This window comes from Hyperolius riggenbachi, chromosome 10, assembly GCF_040937935.1.
Source record: "Hyperolius riggenbachi isolate aHypRig1 chromosome 10, aHypRig1.pri, whole genome shotgun sequence".
NCBI classification, from domain to species: domain Eukaryota; kingdom Metazoa; phylum Chordata; class Amphibia; order Anura; family Hyperoliidae; genus Hyperolius; species Hyperolius riggenbachi.
In genome coordinates this window covers 78,292,531-78,320,351 of record NC_090655.1, presented here as the reverse complement: position 1 = coordinate 78,320,351, position 27,821 = coordinate 78,292,531, and the positions used below count along the sequence as shown (strand labels likewise).

At 44.4% G+C, this 27,821-nt stretch overlaps 1 long non-coding RNA gene across 3 annotated transcripts in view; it reads right to left on the bottom strand.

The window, feature by feature from the left end:
* The window catches only part of LOC137536049 (uncharacterized), a 490,360-nt gene that overhangs the window by 259,672 nt on the left and 202,867 nt on the right, over window positions 1-27,821 (bottom strand). For all 3 annotated transcript variants that reach the window (XR_011024508.1, XR_011024507.1, XR_011024509.1), the window contains exon 2: window positions 24,576-24,701. This is a non-coding gene — a long non-coding RNA (uncharacterized lncRNA). The remainder of the gene's footprint in view (window positions 1-24,575; window positions 24,702-27,821) is intronic.

Here is a 27,821-nt window from a genome sequence, read left to right as displayed (position 1 = left end):
TGGTGCGATTCAATCACTACTGCAGCCAAACTGTTCAGCGAGGCTGACTGGCATTGTTTAGAAGGAAATAAATATGGCAGCCTTCGTATTCTTCGCACTGTAGTTGTCCTTTAAAAAATGTTATGTTCCCTCATCAGCCTCTATTCTCATTCCTGAAATATACAGCATACTGTCATCTACCTACCTTACAAGTTCAGTTCCTTTAGGTCACTTTTAAAGGGATACTGTATGGGGGTCGGGGAAAAATAAGCTGAACTTACCCGGGGCTTCTAATGGTCCCCCGCAGACATCCTGTGTTGGCGCAGCCACTCACCAATGCTCCGGCCCCGCCTCCAGTTCACTTCTGGAATTTCAGACTTTAAAGTCAGAAAACCACTGCGCCTGCACGCCCGTGTCCTCGCTCCCACTGATGTCACCAGGAGTGTACTGCGCAGACACAGACCATACTGGGCCTGCGCTGTGCGCTCTTGATGACATCAGCGGTAGTGAGGACACGGGCGCGGAAGGCGCAGTGGTTTTCAGACTTTAAAGTCTGAAATTCCAGAAGTGAACCAGAGGCGGGGCCGGAGCATTGGTGAGTGGCTGCGCCAACACAGGATGTCTGCGGGGGACTGTTAGAAGCCCCGGGTAAGTTCAACTAATTTTCCCCTGACCCCCCTACAGTATCCCTTTAATGTGGTCTCCTACTGTATTTCCCAAATACAGAATATCTTTAGATCCTGCTCCCTCCACTTCAGAAAATGTGCCTCCCCCCCTAAAGATCCTTGTTCACAATTGGACAGGTGAAAATTACATGTATGGATTTAGCACCAGTGGTTTTAGGTAGTAGTGCCATTTATTGGCAATTCAGTTTTGGATTGGTTTAGGTTTTGGGCTAGTGATTCTGTGTCATTCCCCTAATCATCTCCCCCTACTCCCAGTGATAAACTCCCCCCCCCCAAAAAAAAAAAAACAACAACAGTAGAAACATTCTGATAAGAGGCCCTACAAAATATAGGACATTGAATGCCATCGTACACCTCCCTTAGTTCAAAAATAAATAACTGCTTAAATTGGCAGACAGTGCCGAGTCCTAAAAACAGGCCCTCTTATACTGGTGTTTCAGGCACTCCCCATAAAAGCCCCACTAACACTGGTGGTCAGTAAGCCTCCCCCCCCCCCCCCCCTTACCATAACAGTCCCTCTTGCATTGGTGGCGAGGCCTTCCTAAAAGCCAGTTCTCATTTGTGGTCAGAAACGTTCCTATGAAATCCCCACTCACACCATTGGTCAGTTATACCACCACCTCTCCTCCTCTTACATTGGTATCAACAAGGCCCACAGCTGGGAGGGTGTAATACCACAACAACCACACTAGGATGCCAAGAAGCTGCTTATGGCAATGTGGCTTTGATTGGAAAAAGCATTAAAGTACAACTGAGCGAAGAGGGATCTGGTGGCTGCCATATTTATTTCCTTTTAAACAATACAAGTTGCCTGGCAGTCCTGCTGAGCCTTCTAGCTGCAATGTGTCTGAATCACACACCTTGAAAAACAAAGCAGATCGAGAGCCCCAATAGTGCAGTACGTCAAACCAATTGGTTATAAGAGTAAATATATGAGAATACACTCACAAAGGTGCGTTACCTCTGGTATCCACTCAGTAGGCAGGTGGAGAGATTAAATCCAACCCCACTCGGGTTAAAAATGTCGCCCTCTGTAGAAGTAGAAGAAAGGAGGCGCATATACCTGGTCTGGATCTTTACAAGCTCCACATATTGCCTGATGAAGCGGGATATAACCCTTGAAACGCGTTGCTATCATTCTGGAATCTACTTGAACAAAGATATTTTTCAGTGAATAACTGATCGAGTGTCTACTTGTGGGAGGTAAGCCCACCACTTTCTCCCCCTTTAACGGTGTTTAACTATTTTATCCTTATCTGGCGCCTCCGTTTTGAACAATTGAATCACACACCTGAAATAATCAATGGTTAATCCAGTAAATTTCAGTCAGAAACACCAAATCAAAATGCTTGTTCAGTGTCTATGGCTAAAAGTTTTGGAGGCAGAGGATCAGCAGGACAACCAGGCAATGCGCATGGTTTAAAAGGAAATTAATATACTGTACTAGCCTCCATACCCCTCTTAATTTAGGTGTGCTTTGACTAGACCCTAAAAAAGCCAGTGCCCATGTGTTCTACCTGTCACTGGGCCACAATCTTAACCTCCTTAGCGGTAACCCCGTGTGTGACACGGGGTAAGCCGCCGGAGGGTGCCGCTCAGGCCCTGCTGGGCCGATTTAAACAATTTTTTTTTTTGCTGGACGCAGCTAGCACTTTGCTAGCTACGCCAGCACCCCGATCGCCGCCGCCGCGCGCCCGATCGCCGCTATCCGGTGCGGCGCGCGGCCCCCCCCTCCCCCAGACCCCTGCGCTGCCTGGCCAATCAGTGCCAGGCAGCGCCAAGGGGTGGATCGGGTCTCCCAATGACGTCCCGACGTCGGTGACGTCATCCCGCCCCGTCGCCATGGCGACGGGGGAAGCCCTCCAGGAAATCCCGTTCTTTGAACGGGATTTCCTGATCGCCTATCGCCGGAGGCAATCGGCGGGGCTGGGGGGATGCCGCTGAGCAGCGGCTATCATGTAGCGAGCCTGATTTAAAAAAATAAAAAGAAAAGAAAAAACTGCTGCGCTGCCCCCTGGCGGTATTTTTCATACCGCCAAGGGGGTTAATAAAGTAAAAGCTCTACTGATACTACACTCCATCCTCAGTGGAGAAGCTAGGCTTAAATAAATAAGTTGGAAAACTCCCTAGATTTCAGGATTCCAGACTGGAAGATAGGATTTTTTTATTTTTTTTTTAACTACAGACATCTTCAAGTGCAGATTGTATGCAGAACATTTGTCTGTCTGGAGAAATCAGGGGCTTTCCATCTTACGACTGCACCTCCCAAAACTGGGCACCTGTGCTCCAAACTGCAGAACATTAAACACTTCCAGCAGCATTCCTGTGCTTGGGACAACAAACACCCAATCTCAACCAAAGTATATACAGGTGCAGCTTCTTGCAGTTGTGTCCAGAGCCCCCTGACCCTCCATGTGGGCTGCCTTTAGGACTTCTAAGGTAAAAGCACAATTATGCTTTTAAATTACTGGATCATTGAAATGGCACCATCTGATAATTACTCGTGGGTCACACACTTTTCCCATTATCTGCACCAGATCAGATAAAACATCTGACATCTAGGTCTGACCAAAGTGGGTTCAACTACTTCATAATCAAGGGTCATTCAAGTTGGAAAGCTGCGAGTTCAATTATGTGCTTCTTACACATCAGCAACTCTCAGCTACAACACAATGTAATGACCTTTCTATGGTTCTCGTAAATGAATAATAAAAAAGCAACTCCTTTCTTTCCATATAAACTAATGAACAAACTTCACCAGTTCCAATTTCAATAAGGTACCTTCTTTCAGGAACACTTTTACAGTGCCAGTCCTCAAAGCCCAGTCCATTCTCTGCCCACACACATCAATTTGATTAAATGCAAGAAAAACATGTGCTCCGTATGAGTAAATGAGAAATGCTATTAATTTTCTTTTTGAAAGCTTAACTATAAAAATCAATATTGGGAAGAGGCCCAGTCTCATTCCATTAAGTATCACCACTGTAAACACAAAACTACAAGTCCTGATTCACACTTAAATAACCCCTCACAGCCTAGAGCCGGATATTTGAAGTCTCAGGATTAAAACTGTAAATAAATGTACTGTATATACTTCATAAAAGTAATAAAAGTATAGGTGTCGACTCGAGTCACGGGCAACACTGAGCACACTGAGTAATGTCTGTATGAATAGTGACATTCCCATTTGCAGCAATTTACCCCGTGGTAAGTGATACTTTGAGGAAGGGAAATGCTAAGAAAACACAGGTCTGAAAGTCCTGGCAGCAACAATTGAGGGCTGGTGCACACCAGAGCGGTTCTGGAGCGTTTTTTAAAATGCTTGCAGGGGGGAAACCGCTTGGCTAATGAAAGTGAATGGGATGGTGTACACCAGAGCGGTTCTTTTTTTCCACAAAGGCAAACTCAGGGGTTGCAGCATTTGTTAGATTTCTGAGGCGTTTCTGCCTCAATGTTAAAGTATAGGAAAATGGAAAACAACTCTGAAAAACGCTAGATCAGAGCGGGTTTCCAGGCGTTTTTGCTACAGAAGCTGTTCAGTAACAGCTTTACTGCAACAATATTTGTAATCTGCTACACAAAAACGCTCCAAAAAAAAGCAAGGCATGTTTAGAAAAAAATGTCTAAACATGCCTAGAATTGCTCTGAAATCTGCTTCAAAAACCTCTAGCGTTTTGCAGATCTGCTAGAGGTTTTCGATGTGCACTGGGCCTAACAAGGAAAGGGGCAGGGAGGAAATACTGGACTGCATAAAAGGGAACTTTCTGATACCAATATGTAGGGGCGGGGGTGAACCACGCCCAAGTTATTAAACTTCTCACGAACTGGTCATGCTACACTAGCCAAGTTTGACGTCATATGAACTTTCATATTCTGAAGATCATGAATCTGCCATCAGCACAAATATGGCATTTATCGTTTTTGAATTATAGGTGGTCCCCAACTTACGAACGCCCCGCCGATACGAATGGCCCGCCGGATACGTCACTCTGTCGCGATGACGTCATTTTCAGGTAACGGCGGCTAGAATAAGGAGAAAGGAGCAGTATAAAAAAGGAAGTTTGAGGAGAAAAGTAGGGGGAGGAGAAGGTCAGAGGACAAAGTGATGCGTTTCCGGCTGCTGGTCTCTGATCCCATGCTGATTGAGCAGCTTCTGCTGCTAAGCTGTTGCTTCCATCTGGAGGTACGTAAGAGCTGCAGCAGTATTGATCCATGTGGCCGCAGCTCCCCCTCAGACTGCACAATGGTGCAGACACACAAACGGGTGCAGAGAGGCTGTGTTACAGAACAGCTGTGTCTGGAATGCAGCGATCCTACGGGGGACACGGAGTGCAAGTAAAGAGCAAAACAGAATACACACGTGGGCAGACCAGGAAATGCAGAACAGAGGTGCAGAGACACAGAGCTGTGTTACAGCAGAGTGATGTGAGCAGTGTCCAAAATGCAATAATGCCGAATGGGACATACAGAGTGGAATTACAGAGCAAAAGGGCAGATGGGAGAGACAAGCAATACAGTATCAGGAGCAGGCAAGTGTGCACTAGGAAATGCAGAGATCAGCTAACACTGTGGAGAAAAGTAAAAACTCTACCCTCTTGCAGTTTACAGTATTCTCTACATTTCATTACAGTATACCACTGACATTGTATTTGCTTTCTAAATAAGGCTACTCTCCATGCCACTGCAGAGGGACTACATGTTTCAGCTTCTCCTAGCTTGCCCCTGCCTAATATTTAATAGAAAAGTATATCTGTTCCGACTTAAGAATGGATTCAGGTTAAGAACGAACCTACAGTCCCTATCTCGTTCGTTAACCGGGGACTACCTGTACAGTGTTCTACAGTTCAAACCTAAAATCTCCCTCTAAGGAGAAGGACTGTGGTTTGTAAACCGGAGGGGGCAGGCTTTGTCCCACCCCAAAAACTAGCTTCCAACCAAAAAACCAAGATGCATACAGGGAGGGGCAGTCCTCCATATTACCATCATCACGAAAGTCTGCTGCTGGCCTGGGGACCGAGCCAGCGGCCATCTTGTATATACTTTGACCCGGAACAAAGACTTTCCATGTGCTCAGATTTCCCCAAAGGCACATATTTCACCTGACTTAAGTATTCATTTATTTTATTTCCTTTTTATTTTACACTGGGTTATTTTTCTCCTTAATTTCAATGATTGTCTGTATATATTATTTATATTGCATTTATTAATAAAATACTCTAAAGTCATTTATTTCTCAGCTACACCTATTACTCAGCCACACAGAACACATCCTAGCTTTCTAAAGAGTTGCTACTACTGTCCGTCTAGCCCATGCTTTCTCAACCAGGGTTCCTTGAGCACTCTGCAGGGGTTCCTTGGCATTTTCCCCCATCGTGGGGGAAGTATAATAGAGCACACTATAATAGGTGGTAGTGTAATAAGAAGCACTAAATTGAGGGCTCAGAAGACAGTATAATGAGTGGCAGTGTAATGGGAGTAGTGAAATAAACAGCTACACATACTTTTAAAGACCATGCTTCCTGCAAAATAAATGCAGGGGTTCCTCGAGATCAAAAAATTGTTTGCAGGGGTTCCTCGAGATCCAAAAGTTATTTTCAGGGTTCCTCCAGGATAAAAAGGTTGAGAAAGGCTGGTCTAGCCTGTCTGCTGACATTTCAACAGTTTCAGCTCATCGATTGCGTCCAAGAGGTTGGACAGGCTGTGGGTTGAAATACATTAGAAGGCACTGAGCTATCCGGCCACTAGGGGGTCTGTGATAATAGCTACTTAACCCCTCAGATACAGAAACTAAGCAGCCATGGCTTCGCTAGAAATACAAACTAAGTATACATGTGTCTTAAGATTAAAGAATTAAAGAGTACCCGAGGCAAATAATATATACATTATAGGACACAGAGGCATGTTCTCTGCCCAATTACATGCCTCTGTGTCCCTCTGGTGCCACTGCCAGTCCCTCCTTGGGGTTTCCCTTTTTTGTAGCTGATAGAGCTCTTTTCATGAAAATACATTTGTTCTCTGACCAGGCCAACCAGGCCAGTGTTTGTTTTAATTAGCTGATTCAAAAGAATTTCCTTCAGGGACCAATGACACTGAGGTGTGAAAAACTCTGCCAGCAGCAACCCCAAATGTTAAAGCTGTTGCTGGCTTCCTTTATGGACAGGATAAACCCAGCAGGAGTACCCAGCAGGTACTCACCATGTGGACATCCCCAGAGCCTGGTCCCTGGCTTTTAAAGGGACACATGCGCGTATAGGCTGTATCTCACTGACAGCGGTTACATTTCAAGTGAGACTTGTCCTGGAAAGGGCAATTATTTATTGCACATATAGGTCTTAGAGTCCTCGTTTTCTATATTTTTATAAAGTAGATTCCAAGAGCTACCTAATCAGGTTGCCTGATCGCACCACTAGGGGATCCATCCAGATTCCCATCCACAGACTGTTTTTAACGAACTATTGGCACGCCTCAGCATTTATCTGCTTTGGGACTTCTGAACATTGACCGTGACTGGTGAAAAGGGCTGGGCATAGAATGCTGCATATACCACGATGATGTTAATATAAACAAATAATTTAACTGCACACACATTTTGACTGTGCCCACAATATGCCATGGCGACCTTCGCTGATCACCTTAGCAAGGGGGAGGTGGGGAGAGTTTGTCTGAAAGAGACCTCTTGTCTGGCTTGGCCCACACACAGGTTCCTTGTAACTTTTCTGCTCAACTTGAATATGCAGCATGGCTTGGAAACTCATCTCCAGTCATCTCATTAAATCTGGCCATTCATATCTTGCAGGAAAGTGCATGCATGTAGCAATGTGTTCCTTGTATGCTGATTATAGGAGTATCCATAATGATACCTACTAGCTTTGAACAGGGCTGTTTTTAGGCATAGATAAACCAAACACACAGATGCCTGGAGTGACACCTGCAGGAGGGGGCATCACAGAGCTATTCTTAGCACACTGTGCCTCATGGAATTCTTATACACAGCTATTATGGTAATTCAATTAACAAGTGTATGAATGGTAATTCTAACATCAATTGGCACTGGTTAGCATATCAATGATATGGCAGCTGCTATTAATATGCTAATTTAGCAATAATTGATGTAACTTTAGTTTGTACTGAGTTTTGCATTTCTGACCTATTAGGACACAGGCTATACATAAACAGTACAATGCCTTTCGAAAGTGGCTACACAACCCTCAAAACAATTATAGGAATGCCTCCTATGTGGGTTCAATAAGCTTGGGTTGGTGAGGTGTATCTAGCCTGGTAATAATTTATATATTCTTTGTAGACTTTATGAGAAATAACTTAATTTCTGTTATTCTGTATATAATTGATAGATTTGTTCATAACAGTAAAACTGATCATTTTGATTGGGAGGGTGCAGCGAAATGGCCAGAAACAACCCTGGCTTCGAATATCAAGAAGGGCCTTTATACTGGATGATTATTTACGTGAACTGAAGGTTTAAAATGCCCTTGTGCAATTGAGCGCAAGTCTGTGTCTTGGCACATTACATTTTCTACTGTGACTTTATTAACTTTCTGTATACAGGGGCTAGAATACAAAGAAGATTATAATCATAGGACTCGTAAATGGAGCCATGAGACATTTAAGTAACTATTAGCGCAAGTAAAGTGTTTACTGATGTGTTATACAAACTGGTGACTCACAATCTAACTAGCTTGTGTGCAATCATATGGCATTCAGCGACATTCCACACTGATGCGTCTTGCAAACAAGTAACAGCATCACTCGCTTGTGGGTCATCTTTACTACACATACTTGGATTTTTCAGCTCATTCACACAGTTTCACACAACATTTCAGGATTTTTTTGCACTATAATTTTAGAGTATTGAAAAGGGTTAAAAGATTTTTGCAGATTCTTACTGCTGTGTGCAATTCCCCCGCGGTCATGATTTCCCCTAAGCTATTGCACATCGGGCATGCATGAAAAACAGGCACCAGAAAAGGAGGACACATGATTGCCGATAGTCGAATATCGCTATAATTAGCTATATTCTACTGCTAGATTCCAATAGTAAAATATTTGTAATGTTTACGGATATTTTAATATGGCTAAATCTAACCCTACTCTCACACAGAACCCTCCCTCTATCAATGCCTAACCCTACCCCACAGTGGCTAACCCTAGGACCCCCAGGTGGTGCCTAACCCTATAATGCGCCCCACCCCCAGTGGTGCCTAACCCTAGGACCCCCACAAGGTGGCGACTAACCCTAGGATCCCGCAGGTGGTGCCTAACCCTAGGACCCCCCAAGGTGGTGTCTAACCCTAGGTCCCCCGTCAGGTTGTGGCTAACCCTAGGAACCCCCAGGTGGTGCCTAACCCTATGATGCGCCCCCCCCCAGTGGTGCCTAACCCTAGGACCCCCACAAGGTGGCGACTAACCCTAGGATCCCCCAGGTGGTGCCTAACCCTAGGACCCCCCAAGGTGGTGTCTAACCCTAGGTCCCCTGTCAGGTTGTGGCTAACCCTAGGAACCCCCCAGGTGGTGCCTAACCTTAGGATCCCCCCAGTTGGTGCCTAACCCTAGGACCCCCCCCCCCCCTCATGGTACAGTGGTGCCTAACCCTAGGACCCCCATCTGGTGGTGCCTAACCCTAGGACCCCCCAGGTGGTGCATAACCCTAAGGTCCCCCCCTGAGGTTCATCACCCTACCTCCCCTTTCTAACCTTAATACCCCCTCTAAAATTTCCATCCTTTGCTGCAAATCATGGCTTTTATAATAGGCGCCTATGGCTGAGCCATTTTTTCTGTGAGGGATCATGCACTTTCCCCCCCCCCCCCCCTTTTCAGTCCATGGGACATTCAAGGAGCTTTATGGCTATGGAGCAAAGGAATAAAAAACAGTCAGTGATTCCAAAGGTTTGCACACATGCTAGACGGAATTCGACTGAGGCAGCTATTTAAGTCATCTCAACCAAGAATCTAGCAAGGTCCACCACACCATATCTAAAATGACAGCATTCCCCTCCTTACCTCACCCCCTCATGAGCCTGCAAATTCCCTCCTCCCTTTAGCAACAGTAGGTGTCACTCAGCACTGCAGTAGCCAAGGGACGCATCTTTATAAACTCAGGCATGGAGCTCACTGTAAAAGGGGTGTTTTCCCAATGTTTCCAAAGGATCTAGGATTCACAAGGTAAATGAGAGAAGACCAGGAGCCAATGGTGCAGCATGTCTGATTAATTGGACTTAGGTTTTATACTCACAAGGGTAGGTTGCAAGTGTGCAGCCATTAAAGGGGAACTTCAGCCTAAACAAACATACTGTCATTAAGTTACATTAGTTATGTTAATTACAATAGATAGGTAATATAATCTCTTACCCACCCGGTTTTAAAAGAACAGGCAAATGTTTGTGATTTCAGGGGGGCAGCCATCTTTTTCATGGGTGCAACCATCTTTTTGGTTGAAAGGAGGTGACAGGGAGCATGAGACAGTTCCAACTGTCCTGATCACCTCTCCTAGCTGTGCGCGCAAGGCTTCAAATAATAAAAAAAAAATTGCACCAAAACAGCAGAACGAGAACAGTGGTGCTCAGCAAGATTTTGGATATCCGAACTACCCAGATAATCCAAACTTTTTCCACTATCCGAACTTTGAATAGCAATTCGAATATATTTTCAAAACAGGCTGGGTAAGAGATTATATTACCTATCTATTTTAATTAACATAACTAATGTAACTTAATGACAGTAGGTTTGTTTAGGCTGAAGTTCCTCTTCTCCTCCACTGGTACAATTTTTGTTGTCCGTGTCGCTTTCAGACTCCCCCTATTTTTTCTTAGACAGGAAGTGGAAGAAATTTTAACAAAATGACAATAAAGATCCAAAACATTTTTCTAACCAGTCTTACCACATAATCCAAAAGTAACATAGAAAATAAAATGATACTGGAACAGGATGGCCATAATGTACAGTGCGGTCTTATCCATCATAACTGAATACACATTCCAGCGCATCGGTCTCCAGGCAGCCGGACATTTTTAGAATGAAGGACCACTCAGCCGGCACAGTAATGACACAGATCAATATTTTTTCTCCACTTTTGAAATCTTGTTTACAAGTCTTTAATGACACATTTTTAATCACTTGCGGACCATGCTGATTAAAATGTATGCACTGTTTGGCACCTGTTATCTCTGCCAGGGTGTAGATTTCAATCACCCCTGCTGCTTGCTCTTGTTGCTGCAGCCCTCTCGCTCTGCCGTCAGTATGAAAGCAGATCTCTCTGAGCTGGTCAGAAGCTACCAGTAATTTAATTGGCTCTTGACCCTGTAATCACTGTGAGCCAATCACACTGCCTTACATTGATGACAGGGTAAGGAGCCAATGAAATTGGTTCCTAAATCGGCTCAGGGAGCTCTGCTGTCATACTGACGGCAGAGCAAGAGGGCAACAGCGATGGGATAGTGTGAACGGCAGCAGCGGCAGGTCTGTGCGGCATGATGTTGGTAAGCGCAGTTTTTTTAAACAAGCAGTCTCTTGTCCTTAAGGGGCCAGAAAGTGATGGTACGTAAACGGTTAAGAGAAACAAGAGTTGCTCTTTGAAAGATAAGAGTGAAGGCGGAAGAACACATATTTCGCGAATCAGTCGATTTCGGCGCGCGGCTCTGAGAGCCGAGCGCCAAAACTGGGCACAGTCATAGCAGCAATGCTATGATGCGCACCCCGCGTAGAGGTAATTCGGGGCTCTGGCGGCTGCCAGACCCCGAATTATGTCTCCCTCCGAGTTGCGACGACTCTGAGGGGGAATAGTATTAAACGCCGCCTCTGAGTTTAGCGGCAGCAGGGAGAGCAGTCATTCAGCTTTCCCCGCGCCGAACTGAGCGGCGCCGATATGAAATGCACCCCATATTTAGGGCCTGTTTCCACTACATGCAGATTGGATGCAGAAAAACTGACTCCAATGAATGTCTATGGGCCTGTTTCTACTAAACATGATATTTCTGATGCAGGTTTTTCCATAGGCATTCATTGGAGTCAGTTTTTCTGCATCCATTTTGCATCCAATCTGCGTGTAGTGGAAACAGGCCCTTGAAAGAAAAGAAAAAAAGCTCAACATAAATGCACTGAAATGTATAAAATAAATAATGTAAAAGTGATGAGGCGCACTGACATGCACTAAAATAACCAAAACGTGGAAAGAAATGCAACATTTGTATATGGTAAATGTGGTGATAAACACTATACTGGTAACACATTGCAGTAGCTGAGAAATGGCAAACAAACCCACACATACACACGGCAACATTTGGTCCTTAGAAGCTCTTTTATAATCGTAGCTCATAAAAAGGCAATGTTTTTGCCACATTTTCATCTTGATGGATTTGCAGCCATCTGAAATTCAGGCAGCTCTACTGTAGCTTACCAACACTTGTTATATCTTACATGCTTTTTATGAGTAGAAGAGTTTATTTTTTCCCAGAGGAAGTAATCATTGGAGATGCCTGATGACCAATGGATTGTTCAGCATCCAGAAAATTTCACTCATTTCTAAGTTATGAAGTTCTAAGTTTATAAGATACAAAGAAACATCAACAAGAAAGGGCACGTTCTCCAGGCTACACATGTTGAGCTGTCCAGCCAGTCAGATGCTGGCCAAATCCAATTCCTGACTCACTGTCCAACCCAACCCAACGATTGCAACATGCATGACTGGACAGATATCCCCTCAGAACGAATTCACCTGCTTTAAATTACGATTGCTTCAGTAATTTAATAGTAACACAGCTACAACCATCTTACTTCACTGGTGGAAATACAGTTCACCAACTAGTGGTTATGATGTGTAAAATGTTGGACGGTAATGGGTGTGTGGCACTGTGCCAGATGCACTCTTGTACTCTTTGAATTCATGTGACCTGGAAGCTGGGACCTGCATGAGTCACAGGTGTAACAGAGCCAGAGGAGTCCAAGGAACGAGTCTCTCCTCTGATTTTGGCTAGAGACCCTCAGCTCTCCCTCCTCCCCTCCCTTCTGCCAAGCACCACGGGGTCATTAAACCCATTTTCCGCTTGGCTGACTCCATGTCTTCAGTTTCCACTTAATGTGAAATAGCTTTTCTGTAATCTGACCCTAAGACTTCAGAATGTGCCAGTTGTGCTCCATGCTCCCTGGATCCTCAGATAATAGGCAGAACACAGTTACAGAGTTACACACGCCAAAGCGGAAACAAAGCAGTATATATTGCATGTCTCAGGGGAGCCCGTAAAGCCCAGCAGTTAATTCAGCGAGTGGCCTTCAAGAGTCATCCCCTTCAGAAGAGACAGCAGATCGCTCTCTCCTCACAAAACATCAAAGAAGCAGGAGAGGAAAGGAAGACCAGGACTGAGGACCTGTCACTGCACAGCTTTATTCTTCTCTCATGCCAAATAAAACCATGATTGTTTGAAGAGTAATTGAACAACTTATGTGGGCCATCAATAAATCAATTTAAAAAAAAAAAGAAAGAAAAAATACATATCTCAATCGTAAATATGTCAGATATTAACCACTTGAGGACCGCAGTCTTTTCACCCCTTAAAGAGACTCTGTAACAAAATTTTGAGCCTTATATCCTCTATCCTATAAGTTCCTATATCTGTTCTAATGTGCTCTGGCATACTGCAGCCTTTTCTAGTTGCACTGTCTCTGTAATAATTCTTATCTTCTTTCCTCTGTCGGCTCTGTCGGGCTCAGGCTGGAATGTGTGGAATGTGCAGCATTGCTTGTGTCAGGCAGAAGCTTTACACACACTCTCCAAGCTTTCCTCTAAGCCTATCACACTCTGGTTAGCAGCCATGTCTTTTGTTTGTAAACACTGCCTAAAACTGGCAATTACAAGCCAGGATTGCAGCATGGAGTGGCAGAAACAGCACAGAGTGGCCCAGGAGAACATAATGAATAGAATGGTATGCTTTTATTGTAAGAATTTTAGAGTACAGATTCTCTTTAAGGACTAGAGCCTTTTTTTCCATTCAGACCACTGCAGCTTTAATGGTTTATTGCTCAGTCATACAACCTACTATCTAAATGAATTTTACCTCCTTTTCTTGTCACTAATACAGATTTCTTTTGGTGCTATTTGATTGCTGCTGCGATTTTTAGTTTTTATTATATTCATCAAAAAAGACATGAATTTTGTCAAAAAAATTATTTTTTCAATTTTCTGTGCTGACATTTTTCAAATAAAGTAACATTTCTATATACATTTTTGTCCAAATTTATTGTGCTACAGGTCTTTGATAAAAAACAAAACAAAAAAACAAACATTCAGTTTATATTTATTGGTTTGGGTAAAAGTTATAGCGTTTACAAACTATGGTGCCAAAAGTGAATTTTCCCATTTTGAAGCATCTCTGACTTTTCCGAGCACCTGTCAGGTTTCATGAGGTGCTAAAATTCCAGGATAGTTTAAATACCCCGCAAATGACCCCATTTTGGAAAGAAGACATCCCAAAGTATTCACTAAGAGGCATGCCCCTCTCTAAATACTCTGGGGTGTCTACTTTCCAAAATGAGGTAATTTGTGGGGTGTTTACTGTCCTGGCATTTTGGGGGTGCTAAATTGTAAGCACCCCTGTAAAGTCTAAAGGTGCTCATAGGACTTTGGGCCCCTTAGCGCACCCAGGCTGCAAAAAGGGGTCACACATGTGGTATCGCAGTACTCTAGAGAAATGGTATAATGTGTTTTAGGGTGTATTTTTACACATACCCATGCTGGGTGGGAGAAATATCTCTGTAAATGAGATTTCTTTATTTTTTTCACACACAATTGTCCATTTACAGAGAGATTTCTCCCACCCAGCATGGGTATGTGTAAAAATACACCCCGAAACACATTATATTACTTCTCCTGAGTACGGCGATACCACGTGCGACTTTTTTGCAGCCTAGGTGCGCTAAGGGGCCAAACGTCCTATTCACAGGTCATTTTGAGGCATTTGGTTTCTAGACTACTCCCCGTGGTTTAGGGCCCCTAAAATGCCAGGGCAGTATAGGAACCCCACAAGTGACCCCATTTTCGAAAGAAGACACCCCAAGGTATTCCGTTAGGAGTATGGTGAGTTCATAGAAGATTTTGTTTTTTGTCACAAGTTAGCGTAAATTGATTTTTATTGGGTTTTTTTTCACAAAGTGTCATTTTCCACTAACCTGTGACAAAAAATAAAATCTTCTATGAACTCATCATACACCTAACGGAATACCTTGGGGTGTCTTCTTTCTAAAATGGGGTCACTTGGTGGGGTTCCTATACTGCCCTGGCATTTTAGGGGCCCAAAACGGTGAGGAGTGGTCTGGAAACCAAATGCCTCACAATGCCTGTTCAGGGGTATAAGCATCTGCAAATTTTGATGACAGGTGGTCTGAGGGGCCGAATTTTGTGGAATCGGTCATAAGCAGGGTGGCCTCTTAGATGACAGGTTGTATTGGCACTGAAGTGCAGGAAGCGCAGGATGTTCTCAAATCGTGACCTGGAATTGGCATCAGAGAACATGGGCATGTGATGTATTGGGTGCGTAGACCAATAATACCGCAATACATTCTTTTTGACTAGACCCATGTTAAGGAGAAGGCCCCAAAAAATGTTACGTTCGGAAACGTGGAGTGGTTTCCACCAAAAAGGCTGGGCATTGTAGCTTCTTGGCAGGGACGGATCTAGGGGGGGGGCAAGCGGGTCTCTTGCCCCAGGCGCAGTTAGTTGAATTGTTAAAAAGGCGGAAAAATTTGGATGGGGAAAGGCAGTTTAGGCGCCAAAACCTGACCTTGCCCCAGGCGCAACTTGGTCTAGATCCGTCCCTGCTTCTTGGATTGGCGGTTGCGTATTGTGTGGCATAACAGTTGGTCTCAGCCACAATTAAGTCGTAGAGACCAGCAGTGATCAGAAAAAAAAAATTCTGTCACTGCGGTGGGGCGGGTGAGGGTTTGGCCGGGAGATCAGAAGCCCGCAGGGGGCAGATTAGGGCCTGATCTGATGGATAGGAGTGCTAGGGGGTGACAGGAGTTGATTGATGGGTGTCTCAGGGGGTGATTAGAGGGGAGAATAGATGCAATCAATGCACTGGGGAGGTGATCGGAAGGGGGTCTGAGGGGGATCTGAGGGTTTGGCCGAATGATCAGGAGCCCACACAGGGCAAATTAGGGCCTGATCTGATGGGTAGCTGTGCAAAGGGGTGGCAGGTGGTGACAGGAGGTGATTGATAGGTGTCTCAAGGTGTGATTAGAGGGGGGAATAGATTCAAGCAATGCACTGGGGAGGTGATGAGGGGGGGGGGTCTGAGGGTGTGGGCAGGTGATTGGGTGCCCGCAAAGGGGCAGATGAGGGTCTGATCTGATGGGTATGATGGGTAGCAGTGACAGGGGGTGATTGATGGGCGATTGATGGGTGATCAGGGTGTGATTAGAGGGGAGAATAGATGCAATAAATGCACTGGCGAGGTGATCAGGGCTGGGGGGCTATTTGAGGGTGTGGGTGGGTGATTGGGTGCCCGCAAGGGGCAGATGAGGGTCTGATCTGATGGGTAGCAGTGACAGGTGGTGACGGGGTGATTGATAGGTGATCAGTAGGTGATCAGTGGGTGATTACAGGGGAGAATATATGCAAGCAATGCACTGGCAAGTTGATCAGAGGGGGTCTGGGGGGGCTATTTGAGGGTGTGGGCGGGTGATTGGGTTCCCAAGGGGCAGATTACGGTCTGATCTGATGGGTAGCAGTGACAGGTGGTGACAGGGGCTGATTAATGGGTGATTGATGGGTGATCAGTGGGTGATTAGAGGGGAGAACAGATGTAAACAATGCACTTGGGAGGTGATCTGAGGGCGGGTCTGCAGGCGATCTGAGGGTGTGGGCGGGTGATCAGCTGCCCGCAAGGGGCAGGTTAGGGGCTGATCTGATGGGTGGCAGTGACAGGTGGTGATTGACAGGTGATCAGTGGGTGATTACAGGGGAGAATAGATGTATACAATACACAGGGGGGGGGGGTCTGGGGAGAATCTGAGGGTGTCGGGGGGGGTGATCAGGAGCCCCCAGGGGGCAGTTTAGGACCTAACCTTAAATATAGCATTGACAGATAGTGACAGGGAGTGATTGATGGGTGATTAGGGTGTGATTGGGTCTGGGGGTGGGCAGGGGGGGTCTGAGGGGTGCTGTGGGCGATCAGAGGGCAGGGGGGGCAGGATCAGTGTGGTGTTGTGCTTACCAGGGGGGCTGCCTCCTGCCCTGGTTGTCCCTCGATCACTGGGACCACCAGGGCAGGAGGCAGCCTGTATAATACGCTTTGTATACATTACAAAGCGTATTATACGCTTTCTATGCGGAAGATCGGGGGTTTACAACCCGCCAGCGCTACTAATTGGCCGGCGGGTTGACGTCGCGGGTGGGCGGAGCCTAGTGCCGGCGGATGCACGCACGTCCAACGTGCGATCCCCGGCCAGATTGTACAGAACGAGCCGCCGCCGATGGGCGTATTGCGGTCGTTCTGCACACCACTTTGCCGCTGCCTGTTTACTTTGTAAACACAGGATATTAACCCCTTGTCTACTTCCATGAAAGAAGGAAGTAGACACATTGCAGATTTATTACAGGAGTTCTGTAAGCTGTATCAAAGAAATGTTTTTTTTAAAGATTATTATGCTGTTGCTTCTCTTTAAGAGCAGAGAGGAAGTTTTAAGTTCAGGTCCGCTTTAAAGGAACTCCTTAGTAAGGGCAACCACTCCATAATTTCTTACCAGAACTAAAGAACTCCAATGTCCTTGCGGTTACCTTCTAACGGAGAAGTTAAAAGAAAGAAAAAAAACTGTTTATTATCTAGCTGAACTGAATGATATAATGAAAAGAGATTTGAAACCTGTTTTGCATTTTACAGCATTTTATAGGTCTGCATTGCCTAAGAAATTTGCAGCGTATCTGACTTGAAACCAAGAGAGCCTGTAATCTGCTGGAGAAAGCTGGCTGAACTTCCCGGCAGAGTGTAGGTTATTTGTGTATTTTAATACACAATGAAGGTTGCTAATGAAAAAGGGAACCGGCGAAAGAATAACATAATATTATTCAACCTGGAAGGCAATGCTAAAATAACAAGAGCAAAAAGAAATCTCGGCTATTCCAAAAAAAAGCAGCCCATTGCCCCTGCCAGAATCCTGTACCCAAAAAAAAGATGGCGTCAACACGGCTTGATGGTGGGCAGAGTGTGAACGCCACAGCTGCTTATAATTATGGACAGGGGATCTCGGGTTTCTCCGCAAAAACAAACCTTTCTATTGGAAAAACAATATTCTCACTTCTTTTTTGTAAAACTTTTTATCAAGAATTTGTAACTCCTTCCTGACCGCAGGGACTTATGTCAATAGCTTTTGACAGCTTTTCTTTGTAGGAAATCTCTTGTCTAGTTCAAGGTTAAGACTGAGCTACCCTCTTGGGAAAACATCTCACAATGAATAAAAATTCCTTGGGAAAAAAACAACAATCAAGTCTGCAAGTAGGAATGGAGGAAAAAGTACTTTTTTTTGCCATATACAAAAATGTATGGTTCTGGTAAATTATGCGGATTCAATGAGATTCTTTCATTTAGGAGCATACTTCACATTTTAGGACCAATGCGGTCATTTTTTTTCTAAGGCAAGTGACAAGATATGTCATGATTAGCCTTTTAATGGGAACCCGAGGTGAGGGATAGATGGAGGCCAACATATTTAATTGCTTTTAAACAATTCACGCTGCCTGGCTATCCTGCTGATCAGCTACATCCAATACTTTCAGCCATAGACACTGAACAAGCATGCAGAACAGATGTTTCTGACAAGATTAGCTGCGTGCTTGTTTCAGGAGTGTGATTCAGACACTACTGCAGCCAAAGAGATCAGCAGGACTGCCATGCAATTGGTATTGTTCAAAAGGAAATAAATATGGCAGTCTTCATAGGTCTCTCAGTTAAGGTATCCTTTAAATACTAATTTTGTCGTGGAGGGGGGTCCTATTTGTGCAAATAGTCATCCAAACCACATAAAGGTACACATTCATGTGTGTAATGTTGCAAAAACAGAGTGGGATGGCAACAGACGTGTGCGATGTCATTGTGCTGCCTGTATCACTAGTCTTCCTGGATGGGCAAGGTTTGCAGTACGATGCCACCAATGTCATTCCATGGAGGGTAGGTGACTTATGACTGGACCCAGAGGTGATGCAGAATAAAGAAGCTACAGGCCTGCATTTTTGTTTTAGGAGCAAGAACAAACCAACCAACCAAGTATGGCTTTAGGTCGTGTTTTCAAATTTTTGTTCAAAAGTAAAATTAAAAAAAGCAGTCTTACTTTTGCCTAGGAAAAAAAAAATAACTACCAGGCCACTATTTGCCAATGTTCATTGTCCAATTGTTGCCAAATAGTTAACCAGGTCTATGTAGAGGACTTATGACTGGAGTATCCAGATTACCAAAGGTCACTTTGAGGTGATCCAGAACGGACTATTATAGAAGGCACAGGTCTGCACATTTTAGGAGGAAGAACAAACCAACCAACCAACCAATAAAATATGGTTTAGGCCACATTTTTAAATTATGAAAAAATAAAAACAAACTTTTGATCAAAACTAGGATAAGTAAATCAATACATGATAACCATGATAACCACCAGGCCACTATTTGCCGATGCTTATTATTCAAATGTTGCCAATTTACATACACAGATGTAAAAAAAAACCTGCAGCCTGTAGTCAGCAGTGTGCATCCATTCCATCTTGTTAACATGCCAAAGAAATCATAGAACTATGATTAAACAAACATGGCTGACGGCCAGCTACCCATAATCCCTTGTTCTGGGAGAGCCCAGCTTGTTATTATTTGGTTTGGTTTCCATATCGGCTTCTTTCTACCCAATAATTCCATGGACAGCGGGCTGCCTGCATAATAATAATTTCATATTTGCTGAGAGCTGCCAGTTTAATAATATATGTTTGTGTAACTCTGTTCTCTCACAGCACTGATAGCAATGATAATATTTGGTTTCTATACAGAGTTCCCAAAGTAATATTTTATTTGATGTGCTGCTGCGTTTATGATAATATTCATGGTCTTTTTTTTTATTTTTTTTAGATCGTCTTGCCAAAAATCTAAAAAAAAAACATGCCTAGACAGAAGATAAATACACAAACAGCTATATGGACTAAGGGGCTAATAGATGGGTTTTAAATGACTGTAGCGAGACACACACACACACACACACACACACACACACACGTTTTATTCTGGGTATCAAAAAACAAAACAAAAAAAGCACAAGAAGCCCATCACCTTGTTGTGAAGGGCTAAAGATTTATAGATCAAGTGAAAAGACAATAGGACAAGCTCACACGATGTTCAACAAGAAAGAGTTACACTAGACTAGTAACAGGATCTCACTCCACCTTCCCCCCTCCCCTCCTCTTTCTCCATCTTTTGATGGGGTCTTTTGGAACGGGAATAATTTCTCCCACACGAGGGCACACATGCCAATAAAGTCCAAGACTGTATATTTATATCACTTACATTTTTTATGACACAATTGAGAGTTATGTTTTATGATTCTGTAAACAAGTGCTGAAAAGGGGAGTAGAACATGATCCACACATTAAAACAGGCTGTGTGCAGTTTGGACGGTTTACTGCAGAATGTGACATCTACTTCTTCTTCAAGGACTGTATTAAAAAAAAGAGTTTGGAAATGTGGAAATGATCAGACATTCACAACGTAACATTCCACTTACAGCCAGAATAATCTGGACAGATATATTTTACACTTCAAGGTGGCCATTCACACAAAGGCAACAGGACATTATCTCTGTAGAACAGGCCCGGATTTACATCACAGGAGCCTATAGCACAGATGTTGAGGCACACTTCGCCATCCCCGAACCTACAAACACCAACTTGAACTGCACCAAAAGTGTGCTGGCCCAGCTGTCACATCTCCCTTAATTTCCCTGCCCGACATTGTTAGCCACAGGTGTCCTTAAATATTGAGTGTACCTCTGGCTAATATGAAGTAGCTACATGTGCCCCCAACTGAAGCGAGATCTCGTCTGTGGAATGTCGTGAGCTGGGTGAGTAACCTCTCATTTATGTTCCACTTGGGATTCAGCATAGAGAAGGAGGGAGGCACTCGAAGAGGAGAATGAGCTGCCTTTCCATCATGAGGTGTCTGTAGGCACAAGCCTACAGTGCCTTATGGTAAATACAGCCATGTTCTAGAATGTATGTACCAGAGGACTAGTGATTAGTAATTAGAAGTTTCTTATTTTCAGCGTAATACAAAAAAACTAAGATAACTTTCTATTGTTCAAAATCATTAATTCTGTATCTCACCCAAGCCTAAAGCCTGGTACACAGTTTCAATTATGATTGGCCAATCAATTACCAATTTTACCATGTCCATGTGGTACGTGGCTTTACCTACACATTCATAGTATTCAAAGTCTGTTGACCCTCACACTACATGGAGCTGTTAAAATTGGTGTGTGATTGGCCGATCATAATTGAAAGTTTGTACGAGGCTTAATACAAGTCAGCCAAGCTAAAAATGGGACTGAAATATTGCTCTTTTTAGTTCTAAAGTAAGGGGCGGTGCATGAATCTGAGATGGAGTAAAAAAGAGCTGGCCACCCTGACTTCTTGTCCCCCCTGCCACTCCTCTCCCCTGCAGAGTCAGGAGGTGGGGGGTTACTAATACACCCATGGTTGCAAAGGTACAATGCATTGTATTTGTACTACACTGCATTACATTGTTTTCGTTAGAGGCATTGACCCCAAGATGGGGATAAGAGAGGTAGGCAATCTTTGATCTTACTGTAGAGCCAATAATAAACAGCTATACACTGAATTTATCACTGTAAGTTATAGGATAAAAACCAATAACCTCCAACAAATTTTTTTTTTTTTTTTACTTCTTGAAAGCAAAATGTATAACAATATTTTGGTTAAACATGAAACGTATTATTATATGGTTTATATCTTCAACATGCTATGGTCAAGTTAAATTACTCCCCCAACTCTTTGCTGCAGTCTCACATGTTTCACTAAACAAAGAGTCAAAGATTCCATTGCTCTGAGGCACTTTGTGCTTCCATTCTCCAACTTTATGACTTGTTGACAGTTCACTAGATCAAGTTGTGCTCTCTTAACCTTCCTCACCCAAGACATAAAGCCCACAGAGATTCGATTTTACAGTTCCAAGTCCCTGAATTATGCTCAATATACTGAAGGGGAAAAGTACACTCTTCAGTATTCTAAATTCCATGGAATTAAGTTAAGCAAACCTACAGTACACCTACTGCTAAGCGTCATGTTAGCTGGGGACACATTCTTCCAATCATAGTCAATAGTAGATTAATCAAAGACCAAAACAGTGCATATTTTGCAGTAACCACAAGCATTCACAGGTAGTGATGGTCATGTCTAAGAGAATTCATGGAGAAGCATGTGATCAGTTTGGTCAGTTGATAGATATGCAAGTCTCTTATCAGGCCCGTTTTTAGCGCCGTGCGGCCCGTGCCGCCGCCCGGGGCGCTGTTGGGAGGTGGGCGCTGAAATGGAGGGGGGAGCCGGAGCCGCTGGGAGGACAGCCCGACCTCTCCCTCCCTCTCCCCGGGCCGCCCTCCGTGCTCCCCCCTCAGATGCAGAGCGCAGCAGCAGCAGCAGCAGCCAGGGAGGAAGCGCTGTAAACAACATACCTCCCTGCGTTCCAAGCGCTGCTCTCTCGCCGCCGGTCTCTTCCTCTCTGCCGCCTATACGATGATGCACACACTAGTTCCGGCTAACAGGAACCAGCGTGTGCATCATCGTATAGGCGGCAGAGAGGAAGAGACCGGCGGCGAGAGAGCAGCGCTTGGAACGCAGGGAGGTATGTTGTTTACAGCGCTTCCTCCCTGGCTGCTGCTGCTGCTGCTGCGCTCTGCATCTGAGGGGGGAGCACGGAGGGCGGCCCGGGGAGAGGGAGGGAGAGGTCGGGTTGCCCTCCCCGCGGCTCCGGCTCCCCCCTCCATTATGGGGGACAGCTACCTATCTAACCTACCCTGGGGGGCACCTACCTGATCTAACCTACGCTGGGGGGCACCTACCTATCTATCCTATACTGTGGGGCACCTACCTAATCTAACCTACCCTGGGGGGGCACCTACCTAATGTAACCTACCCTGGGGGGCACCTACCTAATGTAACCTACCCTGGGGGGCACAAACCTAATCTAACCTACACTGGGGGGCACCTACCTAATCTAACCTACGCTGGGGGGCACCTACCTAATCTAACCTACACTGGGGGGTACCTACTTAATCTAACCTACGCTGGGGGGCAGCTACCTATCTAACCAACACTGTGGGGCAGCTACCTATCTAACCTATACTGGGGGGCAGCTACCTAATCTAACCTACCCTGGGGGGCACCTACCTAATGTAACCTACCCTGGGGGGCACCTACCTAATGTAACCTACCCTGGGGGGCACCAACCTAATCTAACCTACACTGGGGGGCACCTACCTAATCTAACCTACGCTGGGGGGCACCTACCTATCTAACCTACACTGGGGGGCACCTACCTAATCTAACCTACACTGGGGGGCACCTACCTAATCTAACCTACACTGGGGGGCACCTACTTAATCTAACCTACGCTGGGGGGCAGGTACCTAATCTAACCTATACTGGGGGGCAGCTACCTAATCTAACCTACACTGGGGGGCACCTACCTAATCTAACCTACACTGGGGGGCACCTACTTAATCTAACCTACGCTGGGGGCAGCTACCTAATCTAACCTATACTGGGGGGCAGCTACCTAATCTAACGTATGCTGGGGGGCAGCTACCTAATCTAACCTATACTGGGGGCAGCTACCTAATCTCACCTACGCTGGGGGGCACCTACCTATCTAACCTATACTGGGGGGAACCTACCTAATCTAACCTACACTGGGGGGCACCTACCTAATCTAACCTACACTGGGGGGCACCTACTTAATCTAACCTACACTGGGGGGCACCTACTTAATCTAACCTACGCTGGGGGGCAGCTACCTAATCTAACCTATACTCGGGAGCAGCTACCTAATCTAACCTATACTGGGGGGCACCTACCTAATCTAACCTATACTGGGGGGCAGCTACCCATCTAACCTATACTGGGGGGAACCTACCTATCTAACCTATGCTGGGGGCAACTATTCTGGCTACCTATATTAGAGGCACCCACCTAGCTAACCTGTACTGGGGCACCTACCTAACTAACTTATACCGGGGGCGCCTGCCTATCTAACCTATACTGGGGGCAACTATACTAGCTACCTATACTGGAGGCACCTACCTGGCTAACCTATAGCGGGGGCAACTATACTGGCTCACCTATGCCTGGCTACCTATACTGGGATACCTATTCTTGGCTACCTATACTGGGGGGACCTATACTAAGTGCAACTAGACCTGGCTAACCTATACTGCGGGCACCCATACCTTGCTTGGGGGGGGGCGCAATTTTTACACACTCGCCCTGGGTGCATTTTAGCCTAGAAACTGCACTGTCTCTTATTTGCTAGTCAAGATCATGTACTAAAGCTGGATGTGATCACACCAAATTAGAGCTTTGCAAATCTATCAGCTGATGAAACAAATCACATGCTTCTTCATGAATTCTCCTAGACATGGCCATCACTTTTCCCAGGTGAGGTAGTTAGTGTTTCAGCAGAGCTCATTAACTCCCCCTGTGGATTTCCACAAAAGATGCACTGTTGGGAGTACTTGAGCACTGAGTTGAGAAACCCTGTTCTAACCCAGAGTAACCCAAGGCCTGCAAAGCATAGAGGACCTGATTATGCCTTAAAGCAGATTTCCAACCACCAACATTTAGCAGCAATGGTGGAGCTCACATACCTGTCCATCACTATGTTCCACAATGGGTAGCACTCTCGTCTTGCAGAGCTAGGGTTTCTGGTTTGAATCTGGGCCAGGACGCTATTAGTACTTGTTTTCTTCCCTCTTGGCACTCTGGTTTCCTTCCTATTCCAAAAACATATTGGTAGCACATTAGACTGTGACTATAGTGGTTATTAGATTGTCAGTTCTGAGGCACAATTTGCAACGTGAGCTGTTCAATGTACTCTGTAAAGCACTGTGGAAAATAATAGCACTGTATATGTCATGCATAATAATAATAATAATATTAATCAGGAGAAGGCTGTAGACATTTACAAAGCAACAATTAAAAAAAAGAAAAGAAAAATCCAGCCAAGTTTTCTGCATCACTTGGGATATCCCCACTGGAGACACTTGGATCAAATTGGTGGTCTCTAGTGAAGCCTTTATTAAATCAGGTCTTTTATCTGGACCCTTTCCAAAAATATTTTTATAGAAGCTGGTTTAGCTCATGCTTTATTCCACAGTACTCCACAGCTGAGAATAACTTTGCACCTCCCCCAAGACACTTAAATAGGCTAAAATATGGAAGGTGCTAAAGGGGTGTAGACCAGTTAAGCCGTCATTGACAAACACAGCATAATATGTTGGCATTGTATGACTAAGTTGATGATAGTCATCATCTTAAAGACTACAAGCTAACAACAGCAGTGGCAGGTGGATAGTGAGGGCCAGATTGACAGGTAGAATCTAGTGAAGAGTCTATTGCTAGGCAGTAGGTGACACGTATTGACTAGCATTAGGCAACAAATAGTGGCAGATAGTAGTTGTAAAGTAGTGGTAGATAGCAGGGGTCGAATAGTGACTGATAGTGGGTAACAAGTAGTCAGCATCAGACAGTGGGCAACAAATAGTGACTGGTAATATTGAGTGTTTTATGCTTTGAAGTAGGGATATTCAAATGAGATGCAAATATAATGCTACATTTTATGCAGCTTGGCTATGGACCAATCAAATGCCGGAGCCATTGCGACTAGTTGGTCCCATTCCCAAGCTGCATAAAATTTGCATAACATGATAATTAAATGTGCAATTTGCAATTACCAGCATCTTGCTGACCATCCCTATTCTAAGAAAATGGCTGCATGATCACCAGCAAAGAGCTGGCAATGTTGCCTTTACAATCAAAATGGGAGTTTCCCATTGGAGCTTATTTGAATTTGGGACCAAGGATTCCCACTTGAACGGGCCAATGGGAAGTCTCTGCAGGAAATTCAAATTCTTTGATACAGGAGTTTCCAGTCAGTGTTCAGCAAAACACAAGGAATGCAGTGTTCTCCAATCCAGCCAGGAGATGATCAGAAGACAAATAAGGAAAGGAAGAGAAGGATAGGGATTACAAAACTGGAGTTTAATACAGATTTTTGAAAACAGGTGTGTTTTTGTTTTTATTAAATGTCTTAAAAATGTTTTAATTCCTTATGGTAAATAGGTTAAATGTCAGAGATGATCACGTTTGCTTATTCACCTTAGCAGGGGTGGCTGTTTGGTCACACCAATTTAAAGGAGTGGTCAAATCCCTACATTGCATTTCCCCTTCTCTTTCTGGGCACCATAATTAGAACAGAACTTGTGATTTTAACATTCAAAAAAATGTTTTGCAGAGGAAAAAATTCCATCCCCCTTTGCAAGTTATCCACTATGCAAGTTGGTATAGGCTGTGGGGAGTAACGTGAGTGATAAGAAGTGACATAAAATATAGTAAGAGACAAGTAGTGATAGGTAATTGTGGGTGATCAGTAGTGACTGGAAGTGATAGTTAGGGGTTGATGAGATGAGATAGTGAGTTGATGATTAAAATGGACCCAAATTAAAAATACAAGATTTCAGAAATAAAATCTATTTTCTAACTTATAATAATAAATAGCAGCCTTTTTCCAGCTGCATGATGGCAAATATAAAATATTTTACATATATTGGAGAAACCCCTCCCCTTCCTTTCATATTGCCGGGACAGTATACGGCAGACTGGTGGAGGAGATAAAAAACAAAAACAAATCACAGGCTGCTACTGATGATGTCACAGGGGAGGGGATCTCAGCCTGTGTGAGATTTCACATAGACGACACCCCTGTGAGGGAGGGTAGCTAATGACAAACACACCCATGATCTAAAACCTCCTATTAAGCTCAGAAGTAATGTCCACAAGAAAAAATGACCAGCACTGGCGTTTCTTAAAAAGCAGATTGTTTATTCACAAAAAATGTGAACAAAACATCGCCATGACATCCAGAAACTTCCAGACTGTAACTATAGCTCAATAGTATTAGTAGCTCTTTGCTGCATGCAAGTGGATGAAGATCTCCTCAGACATAGGTTACGCCTTCATTGCAGTCCAATCTGCTCACAACGGACAGTCGCTGTTTCAAACGGATCAACCGTTCTTTGTCAAGTGATAGCCACACGGACTAGACGTGGCACAGCCATCGAAGCAAGACAGGTGTGCTGTCCGAGAAGTACAAATAAGCTCAGAAGTAATGGCTGCCACCTGTATAACCCTAGTTATGAAAAGAGAAGGGTGAAAAGCATGCACTGAAATGCTCATAGGCTTGAAGGAGTGTTATTTATTTTTGTATGTGTCAGAGTGGTGCAATTAAATATTTTGAATAAAAAAAAAAATTGATTTGGGTCCGCTTTAAAAGTGAAAGCAAGTCAGTAGTTGACAGATACTAGGTGATGAGTAGGGGCAGGTGATGGGGACAAGAATGAAGAGCAGTGGCAGCTAGTGGGTGACAAATGGTGACAATTTGGTGAGTTGCACCATTCTTACTAAGCAAATGCTTAAAGAGGAAGGAGGCACTCAATACTATTGGCTGTCTGCAACCTGGCACTTGTATTGGCCTGAGGAAGCTGGCTTGGACCCATGAAGCGCGTTTCCTGCGTACACTAAATTGTTTTTTTTTTTACTTTTATCTTGATTTAAATCTGATTTTAATATCATTTGGGCGCCTCTTTATCCTTGTTCCTGACTTAAAGAGGAACCATGATGATATAGGAAAACATAATAAATTATCCAGAATACCAATCTTTATCTTAACTATCCTGGTTTCTGTGTCAATCTCATATCTATATATTTATATGTAACCCCGCCCTCCTGTGATGTTTAGCATAGGCTATGATGTCATGCAGCTTTCTCTACTGTACTTTATGCCCACTTCTCAGAAAGGGGGTGGGGCAACATTAACCTTGGCAGCAGTAAAGAAG